Source organism: Vulpes lagopus, chromosome 3 (genome assembly GCF_018345385.1).
Source record: "Vulpes lagopus strain Blue_001 chromosome 3, ASM1834538v1, whole genome shotgun sequence".
NCBI lineage: Eukaryota > Metazoa > Chordata > Mammalia > Carnivora > Canidae > Vulpes > Vulpes lagopus.
The window spans coordinates 88,197,519-88,222,937 of record NC_054826.1 but is presented as its reverse complement, the minus strand read 5'-3'; the positions used below and the strand labels follow the sequence as shown (position 1 = coordinate 88,222,937).

The following is a 25,419-nucleotide window of genomic DNA, read 5'->3' as shown; positions in this document are numbered from 1 at the left end:
AGGGATGCTCACAGCCAAGAGTAATGTGTCCCCATCCCCTCTGGGAACCGGGGACTTCAGCAGTTCCACAGGCAAGCAAAGGCTGCTTTGCAGAGGAGCCACAGTCAGGACTGTAGACACGGCTACAAGAACACACTGTATTTCTCTGGGATGCTCTTAGGTCCCATGGCATGAAGTCCCAGATGGTGTGTGACTTCCAGCATGTCTTGAAAAGGCCCTACTCCTAGAGGGCATACTCCCATTCCTTACCATCCAATTCAGTTTCCAACAATGCAGAACACATTTATATGCCCATTGCGTCTGCATGTATGGCTCTGCTGTCCTCAGCACAATCTACATTTAAAAACCATCCTCTCCAGGGCTGGTGTTGGGGAAAAGGCAAGATATTTATTCATCTTATAACTCTATTTTGACTGGAATAAAACAATGTCCCTCCATACTGTGGGTGCCTGCTTGAGGCTTTGGGCTAGAAAAGATCTCTGTGCAAACACTCCTGCTCTGAGGTTGGCAGAGAGGGAGGCTACGGGCGGCAGCCCACGGCTCCAGAGTCCCAGGATGCAGGTTTGGGTGTGGGTTTACCACACACTAGCTGTGTGGCCTGTGGCAAAGTGGTTTTCATGGATATTTGTCCATTCTTCCTACATAAAATAGGCTTAGCAATATCTACTTTATTGGATGACTGTTGAGTTCTGGTAGCACGGTATATACAAAACCCCAAGTAAAAGTTCATTAATCCCAGATGATTAATAATGCTTTTTAAAGTGGGATCCACACCCAGTGTGCAGCCCAATGTGGGGCTTGAACTCACGACCCTGAGATCAAGACCTGAACTGAGATCAAGAGTCAGGCACTTAACTGATGGAGCCACTGATATTTACTAGGTGCCCCTGATATTTGTTATTCATCCCATATCTAGTCCAGTGAATTTCTTTGCCCACAGTGATTAATAATATTTGTTGAATGGATGAAGACATATGCTGCTTGCTTTTCTTTCTTCTTTCTTTCTTTCTTTCTTTCTTTCTTTCTTTCTTTCTTTCTTTCTTTTCTTTCCTTTCTTTTTCTTTTTCTTTCAATATTTTATTTATTTCTTCACGAGAGACACAGAGAGAGGCAGAGACACAGGCAGAGGGAGAAGCAGGCTCCATGCAGGGAGCCCAATACAAGACTCGATCCCAGGACCCTGGGATCACACCCTGAGCCAAAAGCAGTTGCTCAACCACTGAGCCACCCAGGTGCCTATCTTTCGTTCTTTCTTTCCTTCCTTCCTTCCTTCCTTCCTTCCTTCCTTCCTTCCTTCCTTCCTTCCTTCCTCCCTCCCTCCCTCCCTCCCTTCCTTCCTTCCTTCCTTCCTTCCTTCCTTCCTTCCTTCCTTCTTTCATGTTCAGGATCCTATTCAATGGCAACTGTAAAGATGTCACCTAATATTTCCTGGCTTAGTATGCTATTGCATTTTTTTCTGAATTTTTGTCTTTCCGTTCATGTCCACCACCACAATCCTAGTTTACAGAGGTATTTAAAACAGAGTTTTACTATTCTTTAAAACCACAGACTATACAGACAGAGTGCTTGGTGAATCCAGGCTCCGCCCTGCCTGGCCATGACTCTGGGCAAGCTTTTCATCAACCCCAGTATCAATTTCTCCCATCTGTAAAATGGGGACAATGGCAAAGCCCCCTCATATGGTTGTTGCCAGGATTAAATCTGGCCCTTCATGGAACATGCTAGAATAGCATCTGGCATATGGGAAGTGCCCTAGCTAGCCCTACTTGCAGGTGCCCCTATTGTGTGCACCAGGCTCCGCTCCAGGTAGGGGTCTACAGGGCCGAACCTGCCTGAGTTTCTGTGCTCAAGGAGCTGATGTGCTAGACTTTTTCCTTTAAACCTATTTTCTCAGCTGGTAATGGGTTAAAGCCCTTAATAGAACATGTTTGATCATGTTTCTTCTCTAATAAAAAGCCTCTGATGGTTTCCCATTGTCTGCCAAATAAAACACAGCTCCTGTCAAGCTTGGAGCCCAATGCCCTATGCAATGCTGCCCTAGGCTTTCTGCCTTTGATTCTTCCTCTGCTCATTCTGGTGAAACCCAAATTCCTGTTACCCTTTGAACATCCTCCCCTCCCGTACCTACTAGCCCCGACCCTGCTCCTGTGTTCCCACCATAGGCAACACCCACACTGTTCTTCTCTGGCCTCACCCCTCCTGTACACGGGGCATCCTTTTAGCTGCTTGGACTACATCAGCTGCTCAGTGAGATTCTTGCCATACCCCCTGCTCTTTCTCTGTTTTCTCCTTTCTTCCTTCATTTGCATTTTATTCATTTATTTTTTGAGAATAAAAAATAAATACTGTGTTCAGATGCTTCAGAATTTAAGAGCTCCAAATGACAATGCTTCCCTGACATCCTCATCCCTCACTCAGTGTTCTGCCCCACAGACATCCAATGCTTTCTGTGTCCCATGATTCCTTTTAGAGGATGTTTTATGCATATATAAACTTATAAATTCTTTTCTTCTTGTCATACAAATGGGAGCTTCCTGTACACAAACAGGAATTTACTGCAGATATTGGTCTCCATCCCGCTCTTGCTCACTTGATGTACCCCAGAGGAGAATTAGTCCATGTCCATTCCCAAGGAGCGTCCTCTTTCCCTTTATGTCAGCATTAGACTCCATGGATGGATCATGGTGGATGGATGGATACTTGGATGGATGATAGCTTAGTCAACTGGCCGCCACTTAGGTTTTTTTCTGTGTTTTTACTATTCCACACAATGCTGCAGTCTACATAATTCTTCACTTACGTAACATGTGTAACTGGTATGTGTAAATATTACCAGTAGTGGATCTGATGGTGGAAAGATATGTGCATGTGTGTTTGTGACAGAGACTGTCACAGTCTCCATCGGAGAAGACATATCACTTTGCACTCCCGTCAGCAACATGAGAGAGTGCCAGCCCATAATGTGTCACAATGCTTGCTAGTTTTCTCCAATCTGTAGGTAAAAAATAAGATCCTGGACAGCTTAATTTGCACGTGAGTCTATCTTTTGAGAATGATGGAGAATCATCTGATAAAATATTTGTATTCCTAGTTTCACGTTTGATTGCAGCAAGTTCAGGACAATTTTATGGACTGAGGGGACAGTGACCATCCTTGTCTTATTCCTGATTTGAACTGAAATGCGTCTGGTCTTTTTTCCTTAGGGTCGGTGCTAGTTTTGGAGGTAAGATCTATGCAGAAGATCTTATCATTTTTTCCTTAGATATCTTAGTGTGTTGAATTGTAAGAATTGGTTCCATTATGGCAAACCATCCTTCTATTCCTGGAATAAGCAAGACTTGGTCATGGGCCATTTCCTCCTAATCCTAACTGCTACTGTGTCCTGGCTGCTGCCATCATATGAAAGCTTGGTTCATCACTTTTCTTTCCTTATTTTTTTTAAAAAGATTTTATTTATTTATTCATGAGAGACATACAGAGAGAGGCAGAGACACAGGTAGAGGAAGAAGGAGGCTCCCGGGAGATCCATGCAATACTCGATCAGGACTCCGGGATTACGACCTGAGCAGAAAGCGGATGCTCAACAGCCACACAGGTGCCCCTATTACTTTTCAAACATAATATTACTTGGTGGTTTTTGTCCTTTGGTGAGCTTTCTAAGATCAATGTACTGGTTTTGTTAGGTTGCCCCACCCTCCCTGCCAATCCCACACAATGTTGTGAAGCAATTTTAACAGCAGCAGGTGATCTGTTGTTAAAGAGTTTGCTAAAATTCCCCTTGGAAACTGTCTAGATCCAGTGCTCTTCCTGGTCCCATTTTAAGGACCTAGCCTCCAGTGGTTCCATCGGCCACCCTGGCTGCTATGCTTCCCCTGGGTGACACCAAGGAGCTGAAGTAAGGTGCTTTGTAGTGAGCTTCTGGCCGGTGAGGTCACCCACACTGCAAAGTGACTGGGGACCTGACACACTGAGCTCTTGGCAGTTCTGCCATCTGAGCAGCCCACACAGAAGGAAAAGAAAGTGTTCTGGGCTGCTCAGAGTCTCGCAAAATGATGGCTGTGTCACTGCAGGAGCAATCATAGCCCGAATAAAGACCAGCCATGATCCCCATGCTTTCAGAGGATGGCAGAACAAGCCATTGTGCCTTCAGAGCAACCAGGTCTGAGCTTACGTCCCACATGTCTCTTCCTTGCAATAATATTCAGAACCTTAGTGATATGAGAAGATATGGCTTAGCCACAAAGAGTGCAGTTTTTGGAGTAGAATAGGCCTGGGTTTGAGCTCTTGCCCCATCTCTGTCAGCCTCCTGCCACTCACGCCAAGACTCCCAACCAGCTTGGAAGGTTCCTCAAGGCAAAAACGCTTCCTGATGTCCTGAGGCTCAAAGACATTTATGATGAAAATAAATGGACTCTGTCATCTTGTATCCACTTTATTAATCCAAAGGTTAGGGGCATTTTTCTAGAAATCTCTTTTTTTCCACAAGCTTTTCATTTAGAATTATAAGGCTGAAGATAAATTGGAAAACTGCTCTGATTGTCTCTGTAAAGTGTCTATGAAGTTCAGTGGAATAGGTGCTGTGACCTGTAAAGGCAAATGGAAAGAAGCTGCGTGAACGTGAGCTGCGCTTGGGCAGCTCAGCCTCTGAGCATCTCCTTTTGCTTTTTGTTCTACGAAGTTGTGCGAGAGTTTTAGTCATATTTATTTTCACAACCTGCTAATAGGCAATAACAGGCCACTTATAGAAAGCAAATTAATAACTCTCGAAACATAAATTTTAATTATTTGCCTACATGTTTAAACATACCCTACCTGAAAATCTCTACTCTAAGTGCTATTTTAAAAATGTTAATCCTTAGTTACTTTTTCAGATTCTACCATCCTCTTGGGACTCGGCGAAGAAAACAAAGTAAAAATAATAATGTCATTGGCATCGTCATTCACGATTTCCCTAGTCTACTATCACTACACGAATGAACCGGTCATTGTAAGTGTTTTTCTTTGATGTAATCTTAAGTGAGGTCAAAGGGACGATGGTCATCCAAGAAGTGATGTTGCAGAGGTTTCAATTTTCTGATACAACTTCCTTTTTAAATTTATTTATTATTTTATTATTTTTTTAAAGATTTTTTTAAAGATTTTTATTTATTTATTCATGAGAGACACACACAGAGAGAGGCAGAGACACAGGCAGAGGGAGAAGCAGGCTCCATGCAGGGAGCCCAATACAAGACTCGATCCCAGGACCCTGGGATCACACCCTGAGCCAAAAGCAGTTGCTCAACCACTGAGCCACCCAGGTGCCTATCTTTCGTTCTTTCTTTCCTTCCTTCCTTCCTTCCTTCCTTCCTTCCTTCCTTCCTCCCTCCCTCCCTCCCTCCCTCCCTTCCTTCCTTCCTTCCTTCCTTCCTTCCTTCCTTCCTTCCTTCTTTCATGTTCAGGATCCTATTCAATGGCAACTGTAAAGATGTCACCTAATATTTCCTGGCTTAGTATGCTATTGCATTTTTTTCTGAATTTTTGTCTTTCCGTTCATGTCCACCACCACAATCCTAGTTTACAGAGGTATTTAAAACAGAGTTTTACTATTCTTTAAAACCACAGACTATACAGACAGAGTGCTTGGTGAATCCAGGCTCCGCCCTGCCTGGCCATGACTCTGGGCAAGCTTTTCATCAACCCCAGTATCAATTTCTCCCATCTGTAAAATGGGGACAATGGCAAAGCCCCCTCATATGGTTGTTGCCAGGATTAAATCTGGCCCTTCATGGAACATGCTAGAATAGCATCTGGCATATGGGAAGTGCCCTAGCTAGCCCTACTTGCAGGTGCCCCTATTGTGTGCACCAGGCTCCGCTCCAGGTAGGGGTCTACAGGGCCGAACCTGCCTGAGTTTCTGTGCTCAAGGAGCTGATGTGCTAGACTTTTTCCTTTAAACCTATTTTCTCAGCTGGTAATGGGTTAAAGCCCTTAATAGAACATGTTTGATCATGTTTCTTCTCTAATAAAAAGCCTCTGATGGTTTCCCATTGTCTGCCAAATAAAACACAGCTCCTGTCAAGCTTGGAGCCCAATGCCCTATGCAATGCTGCCCTAGGCTTTCTGCCTTTGATTCTTCCTCTGCTCATTCTGGTGAAACCCAAATTCCTGTTACCCTTTGAACATCCTCCCCTCCCGTACCTACTAGCCCCGACCCTGCTCCTGTGTTCCCACCATAGGCAACACCCACACTGTTCTTCTCTGGCCTCACCCCTCCTGTACACGGGGCATCCTTTTAGCTGCTTGGACTACATCAGCTGCTCAGTGAGATTCTTGCCATACCCCCTGCTCTTTCTCTGTTTTCTCCTTTCTTCCTTCATTTGCATTTTATTCATTTATTTTTTGAGAATAAAAAATAAATACTGTGTTCAGATGCTTCAGAATTTAAGAGCTCCAAATGACAATGCTTCCCTGACATCCTCATCCCTCACTCAGTGTTCTGCCCCACAGACATCCAATGCTTTCTGTGTCCCATGATTCCTTTTAGAGGATGTTTTATGCATATATAAACTTATAAATTCTTTTCTTCTTGTCATACAAATGGGAGCTTCCTGTACACAAACAGGAATTTACTGCAGATATTGGTCTCCATCCCGCTCTTGCTCACTTGATGTACCCCAGAGGAGAATTAGTCCATGTCCATTCCCAAGGAGCGTCCTCTTTCCCTTTATGTCAGCATTAGACTCCATGGATGGATCATGGTGGATGGATGGATACTTGGATGGATGATAGCTTAGTCAACTGGCCGCCACTTAGGTTTTTTTCTGTGTTTTTACTATTCCACACAATGCTGCAGTCTACATAATTCTTCACTTACGTAACATGTGTAACTGGTATGTGTAAATATTACCAGTAGTGGATCTGATGGTGGAAAGATATGTGCATGTGTGTTTGTGACAGAGACTGTCACAGTCTCCATCGGAGAAGACATATCACTTTGCACTCCCGTCAGCAACATGAGAGAGTGCCAGCCCATAATGTGTCACAATGCTTGCTAGTTTTCTCCAATCTGTAGGTAAAAAATAAGATCCTGGACAGCTTAATTTGCACGTGAGTCTATCTTTTGAGAATGATGGAGAATCATCTGATAAAATATTTGTATTCCTAGTTTCACGTTTGATTGCAGCAAGTTCAGGACAATTTTATGGACTGAGGGGACAGTGACCATCCTTGTCTTATTCCTGATTTGAACTGAAATGCGTCTGGTCTTTTTTCCTTAGGGTCGGTGCTAGTTTTGGAGGTAAGATCTATGCAGAAGATCTTATCATTTTTTCCTTAGATATCTTAGTGTGTTGAATTGTAAGAATTGGTTCCATTATGGCAAACCATCCTTCTATTCCTGGAATAAGCAAGACTTGGTCATGGGCCATTTCCTCCTAATCCTAACTGCTACTGTGTCCTGGCTGCTGCCATCATATGAAAGCTTGGTTCATCACTTTTCTTTCCTTATTTTTTTTAAAAAGATTTTATTTATTTATTCATGAGAGACATACAGAGAGAGGCAGAGACACAGGTAGAGGAAGAAGGAGGCTCCCGGGAGATCCATGCAATACTCGATCAGGACTCCGGGATTACGACCTGAGCAGAAAGCGGATGCTCAACAGCCACACAGGTGCCCCTATTACTTTTCAAACATAATATTACTTGGTGGTTTTTGTCCTTTGGTGAGCTTTCTAAGATCAATGTACTGGTTTTGTTAGGTTGCCCCACCCTCCCTGCCAATCCCACACAATGTTGTGAAGCAATTTTAACAGCAGCAGGTGATCTGTTGTTAAAGAGTTTGCTAAAATTCCCCTTGGAAACTGTCTAGATCCAGTGCTCTTCCTGGTCCCATTTTAAGGACCTAGCCTCCAGTGGTTCCATCGGCCACCCTGGCTGCTATGCTTCCCCTGGGTGACACCAAGGAGCTGAAGTAAGGTGCTTTGTAGTGAGCTTCTGGCCGGTGAGGTCACCCACACTGCAAAGTGACTGGGGACCTGACACACTGAGCTCTTGGCAGTTCTGCCATCTGAGCAGCCCACACAGAAGGAAAAGAAAGTGTTCTGGGCTGCTCAGAGTCTCGCAAAATGATGGCTGTGTCACTGCAGGAGCAATCATAGCCCGAATAAAGACCAGCCATGATCCCCATGCTTTCAGAGGATGGCAGAACAAGCCATTGTGCCTTCAGAGCAACCAGGTCTGAGCTTACGTCCCACATGTCTCTTCCTTGCAATAATATTCAGAACCTTAGTGATATGAGAAGATATGGCTTAGCCACAAAGAGTGCAGTTTTTGGAGTAGAATAGGCCTGGGTTTGAGCTCTTGCCCCATCTCTGTCAGCCTCCTGCCACTCACGCCAAGACTCCCAACCAGCTTGGAAGGTTCCTCAAGGCAAAAACGCTTCCTGATGTCCTGAGGCTCAAAGACATTTATGATGAAAATAAATGGACTCTGTCATCTTGTATCCACTTTATTAATCCAAAGGTTAGGGGCATTTTTCTAGAAATCTCTTTTTTTCCACAAGCTTTTCATTTAGAATTATAAGGCTGAAGATAAATTGGAAAACTGCTCTGATTGTCTCTGTAAAGTGTCTATGAAGTTCAGTGGAATAGGTGCTGTGACCTGTAAAGGCAAATGGAAAGAAGCTGCGTGAACGTGAGCTGCGCTTGGGCAGCTCAGCCTCTGAGCATCTCCTTTTGCTTTTTGTTCTACGAAGTTGTGCGAGAGTTTTAGTCATATTTATTTTCACAACCTGCTAATAGGCAATAACAGGCCACTTATAGAAAGCAAATTAATAACTCTCGAAACATAAATTTTAATTATTTGCCTACATGTTTAAACATACCCTACCTGAAAATCTCTACTCTAAGTGCTATTTTAAAAATGTTAATCCTTAGTTACTTTTTCAGATTCTACCATCCTCTTGGGACTCGGCGAAGAAAACAAAGTAAAAATAATAATGTCATTGGCATCGTCATTCACGATTTCCCTAGTCTACTATCACTACACGAATGAACCGGTCATTGTAAGTGTTTTTCTTTGATGTAATCTTAAGTGAGGTCAAAGGGACGATGGTCATCCAAGAAGTGATGTTGCAGAGGTTTCAATTTTCTGATACAACTTCCTTTTTAAATTTATTTATTATTTTATTATTTTTTTAAAGATTTTTTTTAAAGATTTTTATTTATTTATTCATGAGAGACACACACAGAGAGAGGCAGAGACACAGGCAGAGGGAGAAGCAGGCTCCATGCCGGGAGCCTGACGTGGGACTTGATCCTGGGTCTCCAGGATCATGCCCTGGGCTGCAGGCGGTGCTAAACCGCTGAGCCACCAGGGCTGACCCAACTTCCTTTTTTTAATACCTAGATTTCTCACGTAAGAGGGAAATACACTAGCCTAAGAGTTGTGTTTTCTCAAAGTCAGAATAATTACTGAGAAACTTAGCAAAGATCCTCTTGTCTTTATATCCACTTTTATACTCACAAAATTGTGTGTCTTTTATACTCACAAAATTAAGAGAGAATTCCATGGGTTCTAGAAGGCTTTGCATTCTCTGATTTTGCGCCTTTGTTCAGACAACTAGTCCTGCATGAACTGAGGGGCTGGGTCTGCAGCGAGTTGTGCCATCCCCTATTGGAAACCAGGGACAGAGGCTCAGGTCCTGCAAGCTGTTCTGGATCTTTCTGATAGTTCTAGCATGGGCTCCACAGACAGTCTCAGAGAGAGGCCTGTATTAGAGAATTTAGTTTCCCATCTGCAAAATTGCCTCTCTCCAGAAACCATTCTTGTTTTTCTACTAAAACATTTTCTTTCTTCTTTCTTTCTTTCTTTCTTTCTTTCTTTTCTCTTTCTTTCTTTCTTTCTTTCTTTCTTTTTCTTCTTCTTCTTCTTCTTTTTTTTCTTCTTCTTCTTCTTCTTCTTCTTCTTCTTCTTCTTCTTCTTCTTCCTCCTTCTTCTTCGATTTTACTTATTTATTCATGAGAGACACACAGAGGGAGGCAGAGACAGGCAGAGAGAGAAGCAGGCTCCCTGCGGGGAGCCCAAGGCAGGACTTGATCCCAGGACCTCAGGGGATCACGACTTGAGCCAAACGCAGACATTCAACCATTGAACCACCCAGGTGCCCCTATGTTTTTCCATGATTTGATCAGCTTAATCAATTACTAAAATCACTAGAATTAAGAAGGCTGGAACAAGAAAACACAATGAAATACTGGGTTGGGGGATCTCAGTATGAGTTTCCCAGGGACATTTCTAACGTCCTCAGAGATGTACTTTTGGGCAGCCTCTGAAAAGCAGACTACGAAGTCCATATGGCCTTGAACCCGTGACTCAGCATCTGCCACCCTCCCTGTCCTACTTGGTCCTGGGGAGAGTCTTGAGGACCTGAGTGGCCCTGCTAGTTTCCCCTGCCTCATCTGGGGCCCTTCCCTGCATGGTCCCTGCTTTTTAGCTGTGGCCACCATGGTGGCCACAGTAAGTTTGGGCTGTTTCCCCCAACCTGGACCCATCTGGCTGCCCACTCTTGCTGAGGCATACACAGCCATTCCTTAAGTATCAACTCCATCATCACTTCCTCTGGAAGTCCCTCCTGATCTCCCATTTGCCTCAGCCTCCCCTGCAGACCCCATTATTACCAAATGCAAGGGTATTTCTCTAATTGTGACTTTGCTTATGTGGTTACTGGACCACAAGTTCCCTTTAGAAGCTCTGCAGCCTCTTTACAGCACGCAGCACTCCTAGGGCCCAGCTGAGGGATGAACTCATGGAATATACCTGGGAGAATATAAACTGGATGCTATTAATAACGGACATTAATGACAAGAAGAAAAAATCCTCCTAAATCTTAGTCATCATTCTCCCACCAAGTGACTTTTGAGACATTGGGGGCTGCATTTCTTTGGTCTTTAATTTTCTCACCCTGTGAGTATGGACAATAATAGAGTTCAAAGGATATTAGAAAAACAAAATCATGGGTATGACTGTAACCAGTCAGGATTAATAAAGGATATTTGAAATGCTTCAGAATTCTTTGATAAACTCTACTACTCTTGTGTTTGATGCCAGAAATTTGAGCTGCATGGACTAGTTTCTCAATTCCACCCTATCAGTTGCTATCTGCATATTTAGAAATAATGGTCAATCATATTTGCAATAATTTATAGTTTAAAAGGCCTGTATACTTTTGATTCTGTGCTTGCTGTTAAATGCAGAAATGTAGGTATTCATACATTTTATTTATAATAATGTTTTTGTATAGTGCTTTATAATTTACAATGGGCTTTCATAGACATTATTAGGGTCCCATTTCACAGCTGAGATAACAGGCTCTCGTTGATGTGATTAGGTGAGTTGCCCAAGGTCATAGGCCTAGGAAACAGAAGTGATACTTAGGTGGACATCTTTTGGCTTGAGTCTCAGACTCAGCTCTGACACTTGGAGCATCCCCACCACCTGCCAGGTCCTAGGCAGTTTTCTTCTCCTTGTGACTACAAATATTAGAGAAAGTGAACTTCCTTTTCAACTGCTGAGTGTCAGATTCTTTGGTCTGCATATTTCAGCCTTAGTGAGTTTGAGGTTGGGTTTTAGAGTGTCCCGAAGCTCTTTTTTTTCTTTTTTTGAAGTAGGCTCCACGCCCAGCATGGAGCCCAATGCAGGACTTGAACTCATGACCCTGGGATGAAGACCTGAGCTGAGATCAAGAATTAATGCTACCTAGGTGCCCCCCTGAAGCTTCTTTTAGTGCCCACCTGTGGTCAGGGTGATTTTGGCCAGATGCCACAAACAACATAATCACAAGCACTTCAGCTCCTACTACTGTATTGTATATGTGCCTACTCTCTTTCAGATGCTATCCTGGGTCTTTTTCACCCATTATAGATCATTTTAACAATAATCCTACAAAATAGGTGTTACTGTATCCATTTTATAGTAAAGCAATGGATTTGCCCAAGGTCATCTGCTTGATGCTAGCAAGAAGAAAATCAAGGCTGTCTGGGTTTAATTTCTTCCTAATATTTCCCCCACCTCTTTAATTCATACAGGAGGATCCAAGTACAGAAAAGAAAGAGTGGTATTACACAGCGTGAGTCTGCCTTACACATCATCATGGCCACACCACTTTTCTGGGTGTTAGTAACCCAGCCATGTCTGGTGGTAAATAATTTCATGCTAACCTCTGACATTAGGTACATAATCAGCTCCTTTTTTGCTTGCTCAGAACTTAATTGGACATTTCCAAACAATTAGTCATTTGTTGCAATGTCCCTGCCAATGGTGAACCTCATATTTCTAACTACTCTAAATGGGCTGTGATAGATGGAACAAGCAAATCTCCACGTCACATCAAATACTAAAGAAAGTGTAAACTAGTTGTGTTCTCACTCTCAAGATTATAGGTATGAGAATTAGAGGTGCAGATTTTTCCTGTAGCAGATTAAAGGAGTGGCTGCATTTGAGGTAGAGTCTCCTCTTCTTACGATCCCCCTACCCTCTTCTTCCCACTCCTGGTGGGAGGACTCGAAAGGGCAAGGAGGGACTCCCACTAAGGAGTGGACAGGACTCCACCTCACTTCCTCAGCTGACCCTTAGCTGTGCTTCCCAATGTCCCATCCCTTCTGCTCTTTCTTTTTCCTCATGATGTAGGCATACTTCTTGCTTCTTTTTTTTTTTTTTTTTTTATACTTCTTGCTTCTTGTTTACTGTTTGTTTTCTGTTCTAAGGATGGTAAGCTCCAAAAGGAAGATCCTTTCCCCATCATTTTCTTTTTGTTTGTTTGTTTGTAAATTGTTATTATAAAACTCCTAGAACAGCTTCTGGCATATGACAAGCACAATGCATATTTGTTGAAAGTATGAATGAACAAATGAATATGTGAATAGAATAGAACTTCTTTTAGGTTTATGTAGGAACAAAACCCTAAAAGGACTTCTGGTCTACCTTAAGAACAGAATCCTCATTCTTGATGAACTAAAAGCAATGAAGTGATTGTTCTACATTTGGCATATTCTGGAATGACAGAGAGGGTTAGAGAAACAATTCTCGTATCTTTTGGGTATTCTTTCTTTTTTTAAAAGATTTTATATGTTTATTTTGATAGAAGGAGTGGTGGGAGAGGTAGAGGGAGAAAGAGAAAGAGAGAGAGAAAGAGAGAGAGAGAGAGAGAGAGAGAGAGAAATAGACTCCCCACTGAGCAGGAAGCAGGATATGAGACTCAGTCCCAGAACCTGGAGATCATGACCTGAGCCAAAGGTAGGCGCTTAACTGACTGAGGCACCCAAGTGCCCCTCTTTTGGTTATTCAGTGGAAGATTAACTAATGGTGAATAAGTTATCTTCTTACATTTCAATAACATTATGTTCTTTTCTATGCTTGTTCTCTCTGGTTTTCCATCCTAACTCACATTTATCATTTGTGAAGTACTGTTCTAAAAACTTTACATATAATGATAGTATACTTATTTTGAGATTAAATGATTATATATATATATATATATATATATATGCATGTGTATATATATGTAAAGTACTTAATATAATACCTGACACATGGCATGTACTATACACGTATTATCTAGTACTCAATCAGTCTTTATTAAAAATGATATTAGGCCAAGAGGACTTTGAAAAGATGCTCAAAAAAAAAAAAAAAAACAAAAATAAAAAAATAAAAAAAGAAAAAAAGAAAAGATGCTCAATCTCATTCATTATTAGGCCAATGAAATCAAAACTACAAATAGATGCCACTTCATGGCTACTGAGTTAGGCATAATAAAAAATTAAAAAGGAAAATAACAAGTATCGACAAGGATATGAAGAAATTAAAACATTCATCTACTTGGTGGGAATTTGAAATGGTGCAGTCGCTTTGGAAAACAGTGTGGCACTTCTCCAAATGGCTAAACATAGAGTTCCCATATGACCCAGGAATTCCACACCTAGGTTCAAGAGAAATGAAAACATATTTCCACACAAAAACTTGTACACAAACGTTCTTAGCAGCATTATTTATAAAGTCAAAAGGCAGAAACAACCCAAATGTCCATCAGCTGATGAATGGATAGACAAAATGTGGTATTTCCATGTAATAGATTATTATTCAGCCAGAAAAAGTAATGACATACACCTGGTACAATGTGGATAAACTCCCAAATCACGCTAAGCAAAAGAAACAAGAAACAAAATAGCACATATTGTGTAATTCCACTTATATAAAATGTCTAGAATAAATAAGTCCATAGAGATAGAAATCAGACAGGTGGTAGCTAGGGGCTGTAGGCAGGAGGGGATGGGGAGTAACTGCTCTATGTGTATGGAGTTCGCTGTTGGGGTGATGACAATATCTTGCAACAAGACAGAGGTGAGTTACCAATGCTGTGAATGTCCTGTCCTAAGCGTCACTTAATTAAAATGATTTGTGGTATTATGTTATATAAATCTTACCTCCATTTAAAAAAAATTGCCCTGACTGTAGAAAGCAAGTATGATTACTATCTCTGTTTTTATAAACGAAACTCCTCAGACACAGGAAGGTCAAGTAACTCATTGGGGGTTTCACAGGTAGTTGATAGAAGAGCCAAAATAGAAATCTAGGTGGCCTGATTTCAGAACACATACTCAAACAACTATACATTAATGGTCCTATTATTATTGCTTTCTGCTACTTTTTGATTTGACAAATGACAATAAAAGCTCAGAGCCAGCTCTAAAGGGGTTAAGTGTGGAGAAGGAAAAAGATCCAAAATATACTTAGAATGCATTCATGTGTGTGATTAAAGAACAATACTACCTGGTTATGCAATATTGTGAAATCACAATGCCAGTTTGTGAGAGCTCTTGAAAATTGGTCAAGGATTTTAACTGTTGGTGCTTCCTGGTTGTCTAATAAAATGACCAGTGTATCATTCAGTGAATTAATTTGAAGTCACCTTGCTCTTTGGCAACCAAGAAGAGTTATGATGGAGGCAGTGTGAACTATATAATTTCTACCTTATATTTATAGTCTTATTTCCAAGAGATAAGCAACTTTAATTAACATCTGTATCACGTAAACTGCCTACTTTTCCAGAGGGACCACACAGATAATATAGCCCAAGCAAGTTCAGATCATGTTACATAACATACAAGACTTTAGATAGCTAGCAATAGTAGCAAAGCATAATTAAAGACCCCAGGTAACTTAACAAACCCTTTGTCAGCTGATAAATTATTTCACCCCTTCTATCCGATGGTGGTTTCTCATCTCTTATGCTTACCTGGCTGCCTCCCAGGTCTGGTCATGGTCCTAGACAAAGTAAACAAAAGCACTTCAAGTCCAATTACTTAAAGCGAACCTCTGGCAGTGCTAAATAATTAGAATAATTTAAAAATTATTTAAAGAAATAAAAACACTAGTTCAGCTTCCAGGCATCCAGACTGTAATTCTGAAAATCTTTTGGAATTAGAAGAAAAATTTTAGAGAGATGCTTTATTTTTATCTTGATTTTTTATTATGTGCAAACACATAGTTTTCTTGATTATTAAATATTTTCGACCTTTGAAAGCCAAAAATCTTACCTCCTCATTTTTAGGGAACACACCAATATTTTCTCTGTTTGCTAGGCTATCATCACGAGTCAACCTGGGAAAGGCATCTTCGTTGTCATATACATACATAGGAGGGTTGCTGGTTCCAAATGGAAATGTCAAAAACATTATTTTGGCTTTCTGTGTAAGATGTGTGTTGAGACATGATCATTTTCCTGATAAATACTGGGGTTGTTAACTAAAAGTTATGCATCTGTTATTGGCTTTAGCAACTTGCTTGTGTCCCACACTTGCCACTCACTCATCTCTACCCTTGCAGTTTCTATCTGAATCTTAAGTCCTTAAAACAGCCTCCTATGAAATCATCTGTTTTAAAAACACTCATGAATGCTATTTTGTCTTCTGGAAGCTTTCCCCAGTCAAGTTTCCACCACCAAGAATACAAATATTGGCCATTTCCACTTTTAATCAATGTGCTAAGGAGATTATGCCCAGCTGAGGGTTTGCTTAAAATTTTCTATCGATATGAGTCGTACCCCTGTCTTCATGAAACCTCATTCAAGTGTCAACTCTTCCAAGGAGCCTTTACTTATCCAGCTAATGGCGTCCCTTCCTCTCCTTCCCTCTCTCCCTCCCTCTCTCCGTCCCTCTCTTCCTCTCTTCTCCCATTCTTATATCCATAAAGGTTTATCGAGTACCATCTACGTTTCAGACACTGCGAGGCACTCTATCAAGTACCACTGCCTTTCATGATTTGCAATACTCTGGCTGTCATCTGTCTTTGCTGGTACTGATTTTACACCACCCATATGGCTGTAAGCACTTTGGTTCAAGAACTTTAACTGATTCATGGTTGCATACACAAGTCAGTGCACTGTAGGGGAAAGGATAGAGATGGGGACACAGAGTTAGGACAATTAGTATCAGGCTCCAGGGAGTTGTAGATGAAGTCAAAAAAGAGAAGGGAGAATACTGAATCTTTGCCAAAGCCAGACCAACTAGACTAAAATTCTGAGTAGCTTATGATATTTAAGATCACCCCAAATGATCCATTCTTGGAAACTGTTATGTAAAAATTAGTTACGTTGGTATGTTTGCTGAAATATATAGGGGAACATATACTGATGTCTGCAACTTGGAAATGCAACAAATAAATACGATGACTTGTTGGATTGATAGATGTAGATATGCACTATATCAAGTATTGCACAACTCCGATGATTGATTCTAAGAGGTTGGTTTGGGGATGCTCACTGTAAAATTCTTTGTTTTTTAGTATTGAAAAAGTTTTATATTCATTGTTGAAGAAAAGTTAGTTATGATGGAAAAAGAGATAAATCTTATTTTACCCACTGATCAATCTACAAACAGACAGGCTTATCTGTAAATATAGCCCTTGCATGTGTGTGTTTGTTTGCACATATGTGTGTTGTGAATCTGTAAAAGGTCCATGGGTTACTAAACCTATTAATGTTAACTAGGTTCACAGAACATATTGATATATTAAGCTCATGTGCATTCATCTAATTTATTGTCTGCGTTGTCTATGTACAGTGAAGAAAATTCTTGTCTAATGGAGGGAGTGTTCTGGAAATAGTAATTCATCTGAAGTGTACATAAAAATGTTCGATGTAAAACGAGTTATGTGGTTTCTGAATGGATTTCACAGTGAAGCTGCTAATCAAAACAGGCCAACTTCAAGCCTAAAAAATCTCTCTGTCATTTTTTTATTCACATGCTAAGAAATGTTTTGGGAATATTTGAGGACTCATGATCATTTTGACCATTTCAAAGTCATTATTGAAAGGTAAAGATTTATCCAAGGGATCCTCGTTTATGTTCAAGTAGGCCTTCCTAAAGTAACTGCTGGCGAGGTGGAATATGCTAGAGTGTCTGAAACACTTAATGCATCTAGATCAATAAAATATATTTCAATTTGCAAAGTCAAGAGTGAAGGACATTACCAGAAATAACTGCATAATAAGACGGTTAAATCATTGTAGACTATGAATTAAGTGACATCCAATACACAGTGAAAGAAGATACCTGACAAAAACTAGGAAATGGCTTTTACTCTTGAATTTGAGCAATGCAATTTATAAAATGGAGCAATTAACTTTAAAGTGCCTTCCACTTATCTGAATTCTTTTGAGTCATCGGTGTTAAGCTTTAAAAGAGTGAGGGAAACATGGTAGAACTTAGTAAATTTTCCCCATAAAAATATTTCTGAAATCTCTAATAACCTTAGCAATTGAGAATGAACAGACTGGTAAAAACTTTGGAATTACAGTTCTTCCTTGGGAATAATAATGGCAGAGAGCCCATGTTTCATGCAGGATATGATTCCTTAGGCATGAAAGACAAGGCAACAAACAGGTGGTTTGGAAAGTATTTAGCCTTTTTCATTATGAACTCAGGTGGCATATGAGTCATATTTTCTGTAAATCACTTAGAGGCAAAATCGAGCCCATAAAAGTTGAGCACTTTGGTGTTTGCTTTTTTTTTTTTTTTTTTTAACGTGCCCAGCAGAAGCTTTTACACATCAGGCAGGAACAAATGTAAGCTTAAATGCCTATGAGCTCAATATATCTTGATAAATTCCCTCATTACAGGGATATGGCCACCATGGCAGATGGTGTTTTTTAATGCTTTTAAACCATAGAGATGTCAGAGATGGTTTAATAAGAAACCAGATGACTTTAACAGACAAGAGTCTTATGAAATTATTATTTCTTTAGCTTCTTTACATTTGGACCCATAAGCTATAACCAAGGATTTTCCAGGTGCTATCAACAAAGAGATTCACACATGGAATAAAATGTGCTCTCGAGGATAACCAGGGAACAATCCACTTAAGCTTTTGTAAATCACTGACTGTTCTGTTCACACATGCATGCATTTCAAATGATCAATCAAGTGTGTATTACTCGCCAATTCTGTACCCAGTGCTATGGTGAAATGTAGGAGAAGTAAAAAGCACACAGCATGGCCTTTCAAGAGCTTCTAATCTGGCTGGAAACAATTAGTGAGTGACAAAAGATCCAATATAAAGGAGTATTAATTATGGAAGCATAGACTATAGAAATGAATTATTATTGAGACACAGAAATACATAGAATTGATACAGTATTTGCTTTAAACTCTCTTAACAGTTATCAAGGTACTGCTAACCTTTGTTAAGTTACAGCTTCTCACCCCTGGGAGAGTCAAAAGCTCATGGAAGAAAGAGATTCACTTGGCTCAATTAAATTCAATATACTTATTAAATAACTTACATAGGAAATATAATTGTTTCCCTTGTCATGCTTCCCTTTTGAGGAATATCTCTAGTCTTACGTAAATGAGAGAAAAAGCAGGAATCATGGAATTTAATTTTCGAATCATCTTTGTAGGTCTATCATTGTTTTGGCTCTATTTTTTTTTTAAAGATTTTATTTATTTATGAGAGAGAGAGAGAGGCACAGACACAGGCAGAGGGAGAAGCAGGCTCCATTCCATGCAGGGAGCCCAATGTGGGACTCCATCCCTGGTCTCCAGGACCACACCCTGGGCTGAAGGCGGCCCTAAACCGCTGAGCCACTAGGGCTGCCCTTGGTTCTATCTTTGATGTCAATTGGAAAGGAACAGCATGTGAATGATTTTAAGTTTGGTAATTTACTCTTATATACATTTCAAAATATTCACAATACATAGCTGGCTCTCAATGCATATCTGTCCTACATCCCTCCTAATAATCATTTGCAAATATGATAACCTTGTAAAATGACTTCTGAAGTTGCATAGAACAACCCAAAGTAACTTCCATTATAAAAATCCTCCGAACTATATTTTACAATAGAGGTCACTTTTTCACCGCTCCTTATTTAAAAACAAATAGCAAAAGCCTAAGGAATCCAGTTATAAAATGGGCAGAGGATCTGAATAAGCACTTTTCCAAAGAAGCATATAGATATACAAATAGGTATATAAAAAGGTGCTCAACATCACTCATCATCAGGAAATACAAATCAAAACCACAATGAGACATCATCTCACACTGTTAGAATGGCTATTATAAAACAGACAGGAAATCACATAGGTTGGTGAAGATGTGGAGAAAAGGGAATGCTTGTGCACTATTGGTCCGAATGTAAATTGGTGTAGTCACTACAGAAAATTCCATATAGGGCCTTAAAAAGTTAGAAATACCTTATGATCCAGTAAGCCCCCTACTGGGTATTTATCTGAAGGGAAAGAAAGCACTGATTTGACAAGATATACATGCCCATATACATGTATATGACATGCATACATATACAAGTAATTCATAGCAGCATTACTTAAAGTAGCCAAGCCATGGGAGCCACTTGAGTGTCTGCTGATGGATGAATGGATAAAGAAAGTGGGGTGTATGATTTCACTTATATGTGGAATCTTAAAAAAAAAAGCAACAACAAAAAGACAAGCTCATAGATACAGAGAATGGTCTGGTGATTGATGGGTAAGATAGATGAAGGGGTCAAAAGGTACAAACTTCCAGTTATAAAATGAGTAAGTCATGGGATGTAATATACAGTATGGTGACTATAGTTAACAATACTGTATCATATATTTAAAAGTTTCTAAGATGATAGATCTTAAAAGTTTTTGTCATGGGGGGTGGTGTCTGGCTGGCTCAGTTGGAGAGGCATGTGACTCTTGATCTTGGGGTCCTGAGTTCAAACCCCATGTTGGGTGTAGAGATTACTTAAATAATAATAATAATAAAACTTAAAAAAAAGGTTCTCATCATAAGAAAGAGATTTATAGCCACATGTGGCGATGGATGTTAACCAGACTTATGTGATAATCATTCTGTGACATATACAGATATTAAATCATTATGTTGTACATCTGAAACTAATGTTATTTTTCAATTATATCTCAATTTTAAAAATTAGTAAAAAAAAGTCCCAATTAAAAAAATAAATAATTCCATTCATTTCCCATAGTCTTTCCTTGTTTATTCTGTATGTATCTTAGTTCATATAAGATGGTGTAAATGTTATAAAACACCTAAAAACACAAAGTCTAAAAACACCATGTTATAAATTAACTGCATTTATTTATGTCTTGATCCAATACTTATTCATTAAAAAATCATCTTTTAAGTATTCTGCTTTAATAAGTCTATTTGTAGCTCAAATATTTTAAACTGCCCTTTATTACAGACTGTATTGATATTTTAAATGAATCTCTCTCTCTGGATATGTATATATCTGTATGCCTATATATCTTTATCTGTATCTATAAACTGCTCATTTTATTTTAAACCCTTCTCCCAAGACCTCATTCTTTTCAAAAGCATATGAATAACATTCTTAGCCTGTCTTCTTATACTATATTTTAATAACTCACATTCTGTTCTTCAGCATTCCTTTAAATGCTTTCTACTTTATGCATTTTCGCGTTTGGGAAACAATAATTTAGATTGAGTTTAAGAATGTTTAAAAGCAACACTCTAGATGAAAGCCTATGAAGATAAATAGTTTTCTTTTTTCTTCTATTTCCAACTGTTTGCTTCTTTGTGATCCTTGCCTCCTCTTGATTTTTCCTTGTCAGAACTCTGTCTTCTGGGTAACATTTATTATTACTAGTTCATTGTACCTATGCTAACGATTAGTACTCCTTCTTCCCCTTAAGTTTTGTTTTGTCACTTGTACTTTCATGGGCAAAACACATGATGCTTTCCTATCCTGGTCACTCTTTCTGCTCACAAGATCCCTGGACACCCTGTGTTGCTCAGTGAGAGGCATCTCCAGTGCTGAGAATGATGCCTGACCCATAGTTTACAGTTTAAAATGCCTGATAAGGAATGGAGCTGTTCAGTGCAATATCATTCCATCCTTACCATTAGCCATGAAAGTCATCTTGTCCTTGGGAAAAATTATACCACTGGGTTACTTTCTTCTCTGATCATTTAAAAAAGAATGAATTTTATTATTAATTGGAACATGGACTGAGCAACATGAAAAAGCATGTATTTTATTCAGTGTAAAGGATATGCTGGGAAATACCATTTACATGAACTTCCATGGGAATGATGCCACTGAAGTCGTGCAATGGAATGGTTCAACTATTCCCTTTAGTAATGCTACTGAGTACAAAGTATTTTTTGTTCCCATTTAATTTCTTAAAAGTATTATTTATTTATTTATTTATTTATTTATGCACACACAGTGGGGAGCGGGGTGGGGAGGAGCAGAAGGAGAGGGACAGCAGACTTCATGCTGAGTGTGGAGCCCAATATGGGGCTTGATCTTAAGACCTCGAGATCAGGACCTGAGCTGAAATCAAGAGTTGGATGCTCAGTGGACTGAGCCACTCAGGTGCCCCACTTGAAAGTACTTTCTAACATAAGTTTCTTTTATTCATTTATTCATTCACTCACTGTTCATTTATTTTTTACAGTATTATGGAGACATATGGCACTGTCATATGGCACTTTGAAAATGTAAGGTGTATGGCATGATGACCTGACTTCCATAAATTGTGAAATGATCACCGCTATAAATTTAGTTAATGTCCATCATCTCCTATAGATAAAAAAAAGATAAAGAAGAAAAATTCTTTCTTGTGATGAGAACTCAGTATCTATTTTCTTAATGACATCTAAATACACCACATAGCTGCATTAGTTATTTCTTAAAAATATCTTATGTCATGATTGAAAGTATTTGCTCAATAATTCTGGAGTATGGGAAGAATTGATAAAATATGGGCAACTGGAACAACTGAGGTTGGTTGTTCATAATTCAAGATTCTGCGAGCACCTTTTTCATTTACACGTTTCTGGAGAATCTATTGGCATTGTGGGTCTGAATGCTGAGTCAAGAAACCTGGATTCCCATCTGGGCTGCTAATTATGACTTTATGGTCTTTGTTTCAAATAAAAAAAAAAAAACCCTCCGTCTCTAGAAGGATAGGACACTGCTGGTGTCTGAAGCTGCTCAAAAGAATGTAATTGAAGACTTGAAAAATATGCCTGTTGTTATACTTGGCCAAGTGCATAATCATGATGTTGGAAGGGACTTGAGGATCATTTTAAGAGACAAAACAGGTGAGTTATAATGACTAGACCAAGTTCCCATTTACAATGAAGGGCAATGCCAAATTCATTGCTTTTTCAAATTTGTCAGATTCTCCTTTTCCTTCACTTCACTTCTATGAAACAAACACAGATGTAAAAAATAAGCCTTTTCTAAATTCCTTGAATCCTTGAATTCCTTGAATCTCCTTTACAACTCTCAACAAATGCATGTTAATAGGAATAGAGTGAGTTAACTGGAGTTGAATTGGAGCTACTGTCTGAAGGGTGATAGTGAAGAAGATGATCTAAATCAGCACTTCTCAAACTTCAGTGTGGCTTACAAATTAGTCTGGAATTTGGTTTGACAACAGATTCTGCTGCTGTAGGATCGGGTTGGGATTTGAGAGTCCTCTGTTCTAACAAATTTCTAAGTGATGCTGATGTTGCCGGTCACTTTGAGAAGTGAATGTCTACCAGATGGTAGGAAAGCCATGTGGGAGAAAGCCTTTCATTTAGTAACTAATTTTATGTAAACTCATTTCTAGAGTGAAGGAAGCGACAACCTTCCTATGCTAGCTTTATGGAATACAGCAAAGAGTCAGCAGGCAAGTAGATGGCAGCCATGCTTCCTATAAACGAAGTTCTAGGCCACTGCTGAAAGCAGCACATGTTTCCACCATGTCTACATTACCAGGATCCTGGTTCCTGAGAAAGTGTCAAATTTTCTCTTTATTTCCTATTCAGATAGGACTGTAGGTGTTTAATATGTTTCAGAAAAGGTTTTTCATCAAACATGGTTAAAATCAAATTTAGATTCCTGGGGCAGCCCGGGTGGCTCAGCAGTTTAACACCGCCTTCAGCCCAGGGCCTGATTCTGGAGACCCTGGAGACCTGGGGTCAAGTCCCATGTCGGGTTCCCTGCGTGGAGCCTGCTTCTCCCTCTGCCTGTGTCTCTGCCTCTCTCTCTGTTTGTGTCTCTCAGGAATAAATAAAATCTTAAAAACAAAAACAAAAACAAAAAAACAAATTCGGATTCCTAAGGGCGTAAATTTCATTTGTTAGACAATTGCATTATCTGTAAAACTTCTTAAGGGTAGGAAGTAAGAGGCATGTTTTTTACAGTTTTGCTTGCTCCTACCACATAATATGGGAAGATAAAAAACACTTGCTTTTATTTGCAATAATTTAGTAAAGAGATAGTTCTTAAATTTAAAAAGATGGAAATTAGTTTTTTAGAATTTCCATATTTCAGTGATATGGATTCTACCTAAAACAGCTAGTTTTTTTTTTTTGTATTGAAGGATTTAAAATCACTAGATTGCTTTCTTGAATTTTTTTATTTTTCATTTCTGAGATCAATGATTAAATTTTTTAGGTAACCCTTACTTTTCAGAATGAATTGCAATTTTTTACTCATTCAGCACATTTTATGTATTTCACTGGAAAGTAATAACTTAAGTTTACCTCATCAATATCATTTTTCCTAAGCCAGCCTTGGTTTTACTCACTTATTCCAGAACTTCACTATCCTTTGGAATATAGGCTCTGATTCTCAGGGTTTGTAACAGATATAAGAATGTCACATGTGTCATGGATGTCCATAGTCTGGAAAACATAGATGTTATTTTTCTTCTGCTTGATATAAAATATGTGGAATGGTAGAGTCACTTCATTTTTTCATATTGGGTCATTTTATTGTATCTCTTATCGATGGGAACACACAGAAAATAATATTTTTAGAGACCCGCATATCCCATAATTGGGAATCTACCTTCCATAGATGGATGACTGTTACAACAGATTTCCCACCAAATGATGTGAAAGTTTTGAAAAGATCATATATTTCTTAAGTATTTTCCCAGTAACTCAGTAAAATTATATTAAAAGTGTATGGCAAGTGTGAAAAAGGGATCAAATACATTTCAGTAAGGAAACTAGGCTCATGAGCCAGATAGCAAGTACGTCCATAACTAATATTAACAAGAACAACTAACATTCATTGGGCACTTACTAGTAGCTTTCTCTATATTCTCTTATTTCTTGGAGAAACTCTATGAGACTAATACTGTTGTTATCTCATTTTATGGATAGGGAAATTGAAAAAAGATGAGGTGAGTCAACTAAGTCACACAGCTAGTAAAGCAACTATCTTTATTGATCAAGTCAGAATCAACCTACTTCAAATGCATGCGCTTTTAACTACTACTTCCGAAAAAGGGGGAAATGTCAACATATTTTAATAGGAGCTCATTGCATTTTATTGCACAATAAATATGATTTTACTTCTTGCAAATTTTATCATTTCTATGGCAATTTTTCTAGTATTCAAAGAGATGAAGTCAACAACCGCACTATGCAGTCAGGATTTTAGTTCTAAGACTCAACCCCCAGGCATGCAATGAACCTATAATAGGAACTGTCTGTAGATGGAAGAATGTAGCTTTGGTCTTATATTTATGCTACAATGATACTTGAATCATCACCAGTAATAAAGACTCTGAGGACAGTGAAGTAAATATGCAAAATCAGAATGGTATTCAGCGTTTTCCTCCATTGATGTGTTGGCTTTGCTAAAAACAGCCCAGATTTTGCCTGAATTGTAAACTAAGCAAATATGACTAGAGGAGACACAGGGAACAGATGTTGATTTTTAAAAGACCACTTATCCATCATCACTTTTGTACATAATCAGCTGAAACCAGCATTCAATCCCTTTTCTTAAAATTGTTGTAAGTTTATCTATGAAGACTAAACCTCAAAGATTGTATGAGGAAAATGGAATGATTTCTTTTGAAAACTCTACTGTAATGATGATTTGGTGAAGTT

The 25,419-nt window shown here is 39.3% G+C and overlaps 1 protein-coding gene across 18 annotated transcripts in view; it reads right to left on the bottom strand.

Moving 5' to 3' along the window:
- The window catches only part of CHRM3 (cholinergic receptor muscarinic 3), a 504,026-nt gene that overhangs the window by 38,374 nt on the left and 440,233 nt on the right, over positions 1-25,419 (bottom strand). The window contains exon 7 of one of the 18 annotated variants that reach the window (XM_041747545.1): positions 15,275-15,303. The exons of the other annotated variants lie outside the window; for them this stretch is intronic. The gene's annotated coding sequence lies outside the window, so the exon portion shown is untranslated. The remainder of the gene's footprint in view (positions 1-15,274; positions 15,304-25,419) is intronic. 18 annotated transcript variants of the gene reach the window in all.